The sequence below is a fragment of the Vombatus ursinus genome, unplaced genomic scaffold (genome assembly GCF_900497805.2).
Source record: "Vombatus ursinus unplaced genomic scaffold, bare-nosed wombat genome assembly UNPS02014832.1, whole genome shotgun sequence".
In the NCBI taxonomy this organism is placed as follows: Eukaryota; Metazoa; Chordata; class Mammalia; order Diprotodontia; family Vombatidae; genus Vombatus; species Vombatus ursinus.
Genome location: NW_020954610.1, coordinates 39,870,545 through 39,882,296, shown reverse-complemented (window position 1 = coordinate 39,882,296; position 11,752 = coordinate 39,870,545). Strand labels below are relative to the sequence as shown.

Genomic DNA, 11,752 nt, shown 5'->3' with positions numbered 1-11,752 from the left:
AGCAAAACAACATTTTATGAGACATTTCCACTTTTAAAACCAAACAATGGAAAACCTCAAGGGAACTGAAAGAGAAGGTGGTTACAGGGGTGTTACTGTGATATACAGTAACATACATAAAGCATACAGCCAAGGACACAAAGTTCTTGGCTCTAGGCACACAGATCAGTTCTTCTATACTCCCCCTGGAACTAGGACATCAGGAAAAGCAACCATCCCTCCTTATTTATGCCTCCCAGAGAGACAAAGCCCCATTTTGTTGCCTCCCTAGTGACAGGCAGCTACTGTTTTCTGAGGTGCTGACATTGATATAACCCAGTCCCATTCACCTGTACCCTAGAATAACAGGAAGTAAAAGGAGTCAAATCACACCCTAAAATAGGGCACCTGGCATGATAAGAAAGTTGTTTTCTTCACCAACAAGAGTCAAAATGGTATTCAAAAAGCTATGATGGAAGACAACTACAAAAGATTCAAGATGGAAATTGCTATCCACACCCAGAGAAAGAAATATGGAGTCTGAATGCAGATGGAAGCATACTATTTGCTCTCCTTTTCCTTTGTTGTTTTGTTTTAATACTTCATTCTCTTGGTTCCTCCCATTAGTTCTAATTGTTCTTTACAGCATGACTAATGGGAAAATATGCTTAATAATGTATATATAGAGCCTACACTGGGTTGTATGCTGTGAGGGTGGGGGGTGGGGAAGAAATGGGAGGGGGAGAAAATTTAAAACTCAAAATCTTATGGAAGTAAATGTAGAAAACTGAAAATAAAAAAAAATTAAAAAATTTAAAAACAGAGCAAATAATATGCTTTGATCTGCATTCCAACTTCACAGTTCTTTCTCTGGGTGTGGATAGAATTTTCCATCATGAGACTTGTGGAGATGTCTTAGATCCTTGCATTGCTGAGAAGAGCTAAGTCTATCAAAGTTAGTCATCGCACAACATGGTAGTCATTGTACAATGTTCTCCTGGTTCTGCTCACTTCACTCAGCATCAGACCATACAAGTCTTTCCAGGTTTTTCTGAAGCCTGCTTGCTCATCATTTCTTATAGCACAACAGTATTCCATTATATTCATATACCACAACTTGTTCAACTATTCTCCAATTGATGGGCATTTCCTCAATTTCCAATTCTTTGCCACCACAGCAAGAGCTGCTATATTTTTGTACATGTGGGTCCTTTTCCAATTTTTATGATCTCTTTGGGATACAGTAGGCACTGACTCTTGGGAGAGACTGAATTACTAAAGATTCTGCAACCAAGACTGTAAATATAAATGGGGTATTTTGAGGGCCTTCTCCATTTGGGGTTATGCAGGCCCCAGTTGGAAGTGACCCCTCCATCTAACTTACTCAGTTAGTACAAAGTTCCTATACATGACCCTGTCTATAGATCCTTGAAGTGAGAAAATAGCAATAGGAACATTTACATAGCACATTAAGCTTAGCAAGTGTTTTAAGTACTTTCTGTGAGGTAAGCCCTAGATGTTATTATCCCCATTTTCCAGATGAGAAAAACAAGGCCTAAAGAGGTGAAATGATTTGCTAATGTTCTTCTAAGTAGTCACATCAGGACTCTCCAGTGCGGTCTCTACCTTCCATCAGCAGCTTTCCTAGGTTTGGGTTCCTACTCAGGATAAGCTGATCACCAGAAATCTCATCACCATGCAGACTGACTCAGTTTTTGATATTCAGCACCTTCTTAACCCACCCCTCAGTAGTCTCTCCCCTCTGACTGGAGAATGTAGGGTGGAATACTAAATTCCTCCCAAAGTCTTCCTTTATAAAGGAGAACTATGAACATTCAGAACTTTATAGGTAATTCTCCCATTTCTATCAGCCATTCTGCTTGGTTTCGGCCCCATCAAACATCGGGCCTACCCCCTTCCTCCTTTCTCTACCTTACCCCCTTTTTCAGCTTCTTTTTGTATGTGGTTTTCCTCATTAGATTGTAAACTCCCTGTGGGCAGAGAGTATTTTTTGCCTCTTTTTGTATCCCCAGAACCAAGTCTGGCACATTTGTTGTTAAGTCCTGTCTAAACTCATCCATGGGGTTTTCTTGGCAGAGATACCAGAGTAAGTGTCTGAGGCCAGATTTGAACTCAGAAAGATGAGTCTTCCTGACTCCAGGCACCTCTACACTACCTGGCTGCCCCTGGAGAGGTTTTTGTTTTTCAGTTGTTTGAGTCACGTCTGACTCTTGTGAATCAAGGAGTTATTAGAATCCATTGAGGAGAGTGCGGACATGGACAGACCCGCACTTTAAGAGAATCACTTTGATGGCTGAGTGGAAGTTGGATTGGAGTAGGCAGAGGCAGAGGAACTGAAAAAAGCCTATTGCAAGAGTCCAGGGGTGAGACGATGAGGGCTTACACCAAGGTGATAGCAGTGTCTGGAGAGAAGGGGGTATATTCAATGATGTGTTGAAATTAAGATGTCTATGAGACATCCAGTTTGAGACTGGAGATCAGGAGAGAGGTTGTTTGTTGTTATTCAGTCCTGTCTGACTCTTTGTGACTCAATTTGGGGTTTTCTTGGCAAAAATACTGGAGTGGTTTGCCATCTCCTTCTCTAGTTCATTTAACAGATGAGGAAACTGAGGCAAACAGGTTAACTGACTTGCCTAGGGTCACACAGCTAAGTGTCTAGGGCCCCATTTGAATTCAAGTCTTCCTAACTCCAAGCTCAGCTTTCTATCTACTGTGCCACCCTTAACAGATCCCAAGAATCATCTACATAGAGAGGATAACAATCTATAGCAGCTGAGGAGATCACCAAGTAAAATAGTATAGAGGCCAAAGAAAACAGGGCTCAGGACAGAGCTAGGAGAGGCACTTAAGGTTAGAATCTTGAATGATTTTAACATAAAAGATACTTTTGAGGAGAGACTTTTAAGTCTTTATTCTCTTCTGTGGAGTTAAAGGCTTAAAAAATGACCTGCAGGATTGTTCAATGAATCAACAAGCATTTATTAAGTGACTATTACTAGGCAAATACTGTTAAAGTCTTTGAGGGATAGGAAGATAAAATGAAACAGTCCCTGCCTTCAAGGAGATAATGTTCTATTGTGGGAAATAACATGTATACGTTTATTTTGGAGGAAAACACTCAAGAGGTTATATGGATTTGCACTCCTTTTATGAATTATAAAAATCAGGAACTAAAATTTTGTTCCAGTGACTCAACATAGTGAAGAGGTGACCCTGATTCACCTCTTGGCAGGCCCTACCGAAGGAAAAAGGCTTCAGGTACTTCCCAAGACAGTCTACAACAGTTAGCCGAGGACCAAGTTAGCTAAGTGCACAGGAGGTTGTCCATTGGTTAATGCACTTTTTTTTTAAGCTACAGAAACTCAAAAAGGCTAACAGATTTTGAATCTGCACCCAGGGAGGAGTTTCCACATTGATAACATCATGAATGCTTGATTTATTAAAATATTATTATTATTATTATTATTATTATTATATAATCAATCCCTACTCTTCTAGTAGTGGTTTTCAGACTTTTTTGGTCCGTTGAAAACTAGGGGGAAAAGCCGAAGATCCTATTGGTTACCTGCCTGTTTGTCACTGGGGAGTGGGAATACTTTTATGAGAATGAATTAAAATAAATGGTATTTTATTAATGTGTTAGACATATAAAATGTGACTATTTATAAATATGAATAACTCAAAAACTCTTGAACAACATTTTGAGAATTTTTGCCCTAAAGAATCATCCCTGTGAGAAAAAAAAACAACCCATCACCCCTAGAATGCCTAGAGACAATTACTAAGAGAAAACTGAACGACTTTATCCTGTGTGATCCTGGGCAAGTCGTTTAACCTCTCTGAACCTCAGTTTCCATTCCTTTAAAATGGGGGCAATAAAACCTGTAGCACCTACCTCACGGGGCTGTTCTGAGTCTCAATTAAGATTGTGTAAAGCCCTTTGCAATTTTTAAGTGTTCTACAATACAAATGGTAGTTGTTATTATTATTACTCAAGATTCGAGATTTTCTAGACGAGGTTTTCCATACCTACTTATAAGGGCAAAAGAGAAGAAGAAACACCTGGTTGGTAGAGAATGCTTTTATCATCGTGATAGTTTCTGGCTCCTGTGGTTGGGCCAGCACAGATCCAATGAAGTGACTAAGCCCCGCTTGCTGAGCTCAGTCCCATCCCACACCTATTGTCCCAGAGCAAGGAACCGGTATTTCCGGCCGAGCGAGATCTGGGGATCCCCAGGCTGGGATGAGAGTGGGGAAGGGCGAAGCGAAAACTAGGGGAAAGGGTTAACTTTCTCCCAAACCTCGGGCCCCCTCCCTTCCACGGCCGAGGGCAGCGCGGGCCGACGCGCACCCGTCCACCGGGCAGCCAGCCCCCAAACTGCCTCCTTGCCATTGTGGTGTAGGGGTGGACCTCGGCTCCCGAGGTCCTGAGGCTTGGAGCAAGTGAACTGTAACCTTTCCCTCCCGTTGCACTGAGAAGTTTATTAGAAAGGAAATCAGGGCAAGAAAAAAGAGGGGAGGGGGAAGGGGGATGCAGAGGAATTGGAAACCACGGCCAGGCTTCTCAGAGACCATTTGACGGAGCAGAGCCAACACTAGAGCGCTCTGGCTTGGGCGCCCCGGCTCCCGGGCCCGGCGGCTTAGGGAGGGGACCGTGGCGGCCGTACTCGCCCTAGGATTCGCGTTGTCCGGGGCCAACCTCCTTCCCGTCCCACTCCCCAAAGGAGCAGCCGGGCTCGTCCCGAATCTTGCTTCCCTCGGGAAGCGGAGAAACAGGTGTTGGGGTGGCTGCCGCTGCCGCTCGCTTCCCCTCCTGTCCCGTCCCTTTCCCAGCCTAGGGCATTAGGAGCAGTCCCCCAGGGTGCTCACCTGGACGCCAGGGAAGCCGTGCCGGGAGGAGGCGTAACTACTGCCCCTTCCCCCACCCTGGGTGGCTTGGCGCTCTCTTTTTTTTTCCTCCTTTCTCCCAAACCTCCAAACAGGAAATAGCCTGAGTCACAACAATACACACAGAGGAGCGGCGGCGACTCACACACCCAGTCCCGGGTTAAGAGCCCCGCGCGCTGGCTCTAAGAAGTCTCCAGCCAGCGGTGGGGGCAGCCCAGAGGCCAGAGAGAAGTTGGAGGGCGAGCTGCCCTGCTGGGCGCGAAGAGCAGGGACACCGGAGCTCCCCGACTAAAGTCCTCCCTGTGCTTTCTCCACCTCGGGCTGTTGCTGTCCCGCACCGGTAGTTTAGGCCAACAGCTCCAGGCAAGTACCCTCCTTTGCTTCCCCGCTCCCCGTTCTAGCCATTCCCGCCCTCCCTCAAGAGCCAGGAGCCCGGGCGGCTGGGCTGCTACTGGTGGCGCGGAGGCTTCCCTAAGGAGCCAGGAGCACTCCTCAAGCCGAGCTGAGCCAGACGTGCCGAGGCTGGGCTGGGCGTCTCCGGCAGGTCCTTTCCTCCTGGCAGTACCTTTAGGACGCGGGACGCTAAAGGATTTGTGGCATTCCGCCCCAGCCCTTTGCGCCCCCGGGCATTCGTGGAGGCGGACGCAGAGAAAATTGCATGTGTCCCTGCCTAGTCTCGGGGGACAGAAATCCTGTTTTAATTAGTGTGGGAGGTTACACCCAAACTCTCCTTTTTTGAATCTCCTTTTTCTGGGCTCTTGCTTTGTGGCTTGCGTTATTTTGATCGTGTGAGGAAGGAGCCCCTCGCCCGGGTTAGGGCGTCTGTACACTTGCTCCTTTTCAAAGTGGAAGCAGGTCTCCTCCACCCTCAGCCCCTCCATTCCTCACTTGGGGCTGCAGGTGTTCAGAAGGAAGTGCCCCCATTTCCTCAGTCCGGCCCCAGCCTGGAATTGTTCAGGACACATCCTGGATTGAAATTGTTTCACTTTCGCCTGAGACTCTCTTTTAACGTGATTAAAAGCGCCTTTGCGCGTTTCTGTTTGCTTGGCCCTCAAGTGTTTTCTTGATGATGTCGGAGGCCAGAGACAACTTCGTTAATTAGTGTCTGCAGAGACCCTAGAGGAAAAGAGTTGGAGGGAAGGGTGTTACTTTGAGGAATCTGGAAAAGGGCTAGCTATAAAATAACACATAACAGATAAACTGTAGTTGCCTATCCCATACTCACAATGGGAAAAGTGAGTTTATTTATTAATAAGACATTTATTAGGCACCTATTGTGTGCATAGCTCACTGGAAAAATTCAGAGGCTAAATAAACCCACCTGAGAGGGGAAAGAAGGATACAGGGGAACAGAGTTTTTTTTTTTTTTTTTAATGCAATAGGCTGGTGAATTTTCAGTACTTTTCTAAAGGGTTGTTACAAATATGAGTCAGACAGCACAGGATCTTAGATTTAGGAAGGCCATCCGGGCCAACCTTCTCGTTTTAAGTATGAGGGAAGTGAGGGCCAGAGGTCGAGCGACTTGCCCAAGGCCGCACAGTTAACAAGTGTCTGAGCTGGTAGGCAGAGGATTCCAAATCCAGAAGTTTGTCCACTGTACGGAGCTGCCTCTCTTTTCATTGACTAAAGACCACTGAATTCCAGGCGTTCCTTAAGCCTGAGAAGGGAATTTCAAAACTGTTTTAAGTCCTGGCTGGGGGCTTTCTTTGGAACTGGGTCTTACTAGAATGAATGATTTTTTGCTATTTTCCTATTGTGAAATTATGTCCTACTGATTGCTTATTAACTGTAGTCCTCTGGGGACTCCAATCAATCATCCAAGGATTTCAAATCACTTTACTATTGTTAGTTCATTTTAGCTTATAAAGTGTAGTCCCCTGAAAGGGGAAGCCCCTCCCTGCTATGGATGAAGAGATAAAAAGATATTGCATTTACTTGCTAAGTACTTTAGGGCATCTTAGAAGTATTCTATGAAATATGGAATATATTTTCTATATTCTTATATTCTGTTCTTAATCTTTGCAAAGTAAAACATTCCCAAACCAATGCCTGTTGGAAGGCCTACATCCTAGATGACAAAAAGTACTGAGATTTAGAAAGAAAGGTTCAGCTCTTTTTTCTTATAACAGTATATCTCAAATTTTGTTGTGTGAAAATCCAGGGCTTTCCCTAAAGAAGAAAGTTGAACAGACAGCTTGCTGTCCCTGTCAGCCTTGCACACTGTGTACATTCAGCTAAAGGAGGAAATAAATCAGTGAATTTTGGTTGAAATCAACCATAGTATGAAAATGTAGAGGCAAGGATCTGAAATCAGTTATCGAATGGATGTAAGGTATGTAAGGTACACTGATTGTTGGTCTGTCAGGACCCCCCCCCCTTATATTCTCATTCTTTTTTAAAAGATTAATTTTAATTAGTTTAAGAAATTTGTACCAAAGCCCATTGTAGCTCACTGGGCAAATGCCAAGAAAGTAAATCAGTACACTAGTGATGAAACAAACATCTGTGAGGCTAATTTGAATGTCAGACCACAAATAAAGAAAGAATGCAAACAAATATGACAATAAATAACTACAGTTTAGGTTTCCTTCTAATTGATTTCTGTGGGAAATGTGTTGTGTTGCTAAATTAAAAATAAATTCCATGGTTCAAGCCAAATTGGGAATAACCTTGCAAATACAAATGTAAAATTCAACCTCACTGAACATTCCCCCATTAGTGTATTTAAGTAAAGGAAAAAATAAAAATTATCCTGAACCATCTTATCTTATTCAATAGTCTTCCTTGTTATAAAGCATAGATAACAAAATAGTTCATTCTTCTTACTAAATAAGTTGTTCATAATGTTGGAATGTAATAAAAATTTGGAATGGATTGATCTGGAAATGTAATAATGATCTGGAAATGATCTGGAAAAATTAGCTTGTTATTTAATACCACTGCCATTAAATATTTGAAAATCATTTAAAGAGATTCTATTGCAAGAGTTCCAACAACATTTTATTTTAAAGTGAAAGATTTTATCCCTTAAAATTTGGAGTCACCCTCTGGTCTATAGTTTTTCACCAACTTATTCTGTAAAAATAATAATGGCTAACATTTATGTAACACCTACTGTGTACCAGGCACTTTGCAAATTTTTTTAATTTGATCTTCATAATGACCCTAGAAATTAGCCTCATTTTACAGATGATGAAACTGAGCAAGGAGCACTAGAGTGACTTGCCCAGGATCACGCAGTTAATAAGTGTTTGAGGCTGAATTTAAAATCAGGTCTTCCCAACTCCGGGCCATAAATACTATTCACTGCACCACTTAGCCGTCCACAGTTTCCTTTGGATATTATAGATGGTTTTTATAACTAAGGGTGTGTCTGATTAAATGGGCAATTGTCTACATTTGAGTTTAAGAATTAACAGTACATCAGTATACAGGTATACCTCATTTTATTGTGCTTGGCTTTATTGTACTTTGCAGATATTGTGTTTTTTTACAAACTGAAGGTTTGTTGCAATTCATTGTCAAGCAAGTCTATCCAGGCCATTTTCCCAACAGCATCTGTGTCACGTTTTGGTAATTCTCACAATATTTCAAATTTTTCATTATTGTTATATTATCTATTGTGGTAACTTGCGATCAGTGATTTTGATGTTACTTTTGTATTTTGTTTTTGTTTTTGTTTTTTTTTTGTGAGGCAATGGAGTGAAGTGCCCAGGGTCACACAGCTAGTCTCAACTGTCTGAGGCCAGGTTTGAACTCAGGTCTTCCTGAATCCAGGGCTGTTGCTTTATCCACTTCAACATCTAGCGGCCCTGTAGTTGTTTTTTGAGGGGCAAGAGTGGAACCCATATAAGACAGCAAACTTAATAAATGTGTGTGTTCTGGCTGCTCCACACACCAGCTGTTCCCCCATCTTTCTCCCTCTCCTCAGTCCTCTCTATTCCCTGAGACACAACAATATTGAAATTAGACCAATTAATAACACTACAGTGGCCTCCAAGTGTTCAGGTGAAAAGAAAAAGTCAATCAACAAATATTATCTCATTTAGTAGTCACAATAACTCTGGGAAGTAGGTACTTTTATTATCCTCATTTTACAGATGAGGGAACTAAGGTTCAGACTAGGTTAAGTAATTTGTCCAGATTCATACAGCTATGTAAGTCTCTGAGGCAGGTTTTGAACTCAGTTATTCCCCGATTCCAGTTCCATGAGGACATGACATTGCCTTTTTATTCTTTGTTTCTTCTAGAGTATTAAGGATGTATATCTTACATTAAACCTATGTATCCATAGTCACATAAATATTTTTATATTTTAGAAACTCCCCCATAGGAATGAAATTTGATTTAACTGCAGTTTTGCCAAGTTTCTGATTTTTGATGGTACTATTTTCAGCAAGACCACATAAATGTCTATTCAAAATTTAGTTAATTATCTAAGAATATGATTCCATATACAAAAAGGGAGCAGGGGGTACAGTGGCTAGATCTCTGGCCCTAGAGTCAGGAGACCTGAGTTCAAATCTGACCTCAGACACTTACTAGCTATATGACCCTGTGCAAGTCACTTACTCAAGCCTGTTTGCTTCAGTTTCCTCATCTGCAAAATGAGCTGGAGAAGGAAATGGCAAACTACTCCAGTATCTTTGCCAAGAAAATCCCAAATGGGGTCACAAAAAGTCAGACATGACTGAAACAACTGAATAACAATAAAAATACATAAAGAAGTCATGGATAATGCAAAAATTTAATAAGCAGTTAGTTCTGCCAAACTTGTTTTGGATTACTTTTAAATAGATATTATTGAGATACCTGACTTTGGGTGAGCTATCTGCTTGGCTCTGGATGGGGCTATTCATCATACACTTAGGAACTCCTGGCTTCCTTTTGATTGAAAAGCACTTCGCAATGTAGAAAGAAAGGTAATTCAAATGGAGGAGGAGGGATTGTAGAAAATGCCTCTTTAAAAAGACTTTAAAGGCCATCTCCTGAATTCCTTTCTCAGTTTGAGTGGTTTGAAGAAAAAAGATTTCCTATACTAACACTGTAGGTTTCCAGTCCTCCCCTTCTTTCCTACCCCCACCATACTCCCACTTGTGCCCTAATGCATTCTTTGGCTTTGCTCGATTATTATGGCAATAGAATTTAGAGTTCCATTTTTAAGAGACAGAATAACAGTGCTTTCAAGCAGTCTGCATGTGAAAAAAAAATTCCTTAGGCTCTAGGCTACAAATACTACGAATCATCTGTCCAAGATGCAGAATAATCAGGAGGTACCAAAGATCAAGGGAGCAACTCCACTATGTTAAACATAAAGGATATTGATTAACTTATGCATTCTTAATGCAGGCACCTAAATATTAGCATTCCAAAGTTTAGTAAATTTTATGTACCCAAGATCTGAGGTTGAGTAATTGAAGTTAGCAAGAACTCTTTACACACTCATGAGGTTCATACCCAAAGTCGGACAGCGAAAAGGAGAGATGGTAGGATGATAACTGGGAGAGGCCATAGAGTCAAAATTGAAAGTGGATTTTTTTCAAGTTTTATTGATGTCTGTATTTTCCCCTTTCCCTCTTCCCACCACCAAAACTTCCCTTGTAGTAAAGAAAAACTGCTAGACAAAACATGTGCCATTAATACTTCACCTCCCTACCAAGAGGAGGGAAGTGTCTCATCTCTGAAATCACAATGTATCATTGCAGTTAATAATAATTTGGCTTCCATTTAGTGTCATTTTAATTTACATCATCGTAAAGGACAATGCTGCCCTTTGGGAACTTCATCTGTTCTGTGGGATACTTCATATTCTGTACATGAAAACTGATGGAAAACTTAGTGGGATGGAGGCTGGTGCTCTCCCTGGGGTTATTGCCTACACATGCTGCTTTTCCTTCTCTTACTGCTTAGTTACCCTGCTTGTCTTAATATGATAAATGTCAAAAATTTTAGACCAAGTCAAGATGGGAAGCATGAGAGGAATATTCCTTAAGTCTTACCATGTGCTTTGTTGCTATGTCCTCCAGCTTTGCCATCTGCCTTGCTGCCATACCCTGAATTGAAGGCCCACTAGGGTCTTCTGCCCTACAGCTGAATTTTCCTATATATGTGTGTCTTGTTGTTCATTCATTTTTTAGTAGTGCTCTACTCTTTGTGACCCCATTTGGAATTTTCTTGGCAGAGATAACCAGAGTGGTTTGCCATTTCCTTCTCCATCTCATTTTACTGGGGTGGGGGGGAAGCTAAGATGGCAGAGGGAAAGCAGTGACTTGCTGGAGCTCTTTCCCCAAATCCCTCCAAATACCTATAAAAAATGGCTTTAAACAAATTCTAAAGCAGCAGAACCCACAAAAAGACAGTGAAATAAATCTCCAGCCAAAGACAGCCTGGATGGTTGATCAGAAAGGTATATCGCGCCGGGCAGGGAGAGGAGCGCAGTTCACCGTGGGCACACAGGTTGCAGAGACCCTGGAGCAGGCCTCAGAGGACTGAATCGAGGGCAGCTGTGTTGGTTTCCAGACTTCTCAACCCACAAACGCCAAAGACAACTTAGAAGGTCAGTGGGAAAAGTGTTACTGTGGTGAGAGAGGAGCTAGGTCTCAGCCGCAAGTCCTGAGCGTGGCCTGGGGCAGCGACTGTTTCCTGAGCTTCCAGCCCACAGACTGAGGGGGAATCAAGTGGCTGATCAGAGGGGAATAGCAGGGATCTCTTTGCCAGTGCTGAGGCAGGAATCTCTTGCTTTGCCTGTGTTTGAATCTGGGTCACAGTTCTGAGGGGCAGTCCTGGGACGAGGAGGAGTGCTGGCATGGTGGAGCTTGTTGTGGCAGTACCTCATCCCTTATCATAGCACCCTGGAAGAACTGAA

The 11,752-nt window shown here is 42.5% G+C and overlaps 1 protein-coding gene across 1 annotated transcript in view; it reads left to right on the top strand.

Annotated features, from left to right (window-relative positions):
* The first annotated feature begins 5,082 nt into the window (after window positions 1–5,082).
* The window catches only part of TJP2 (tight junction protein 2), a 156,486-nt gene continuing 149,816 nt past the window's right edge, over window positions 5,083–11,752 (top strand). Inside the window, exon 1 of the mRNA XM_027839260.1 lies at window positions 5,083–5,250. The gene's annotated coding sequence lies outside the window, so the exon portion shown is untranslated. The remainder of the gene's footprint in view (window positions 5,251–11,752) is intronic.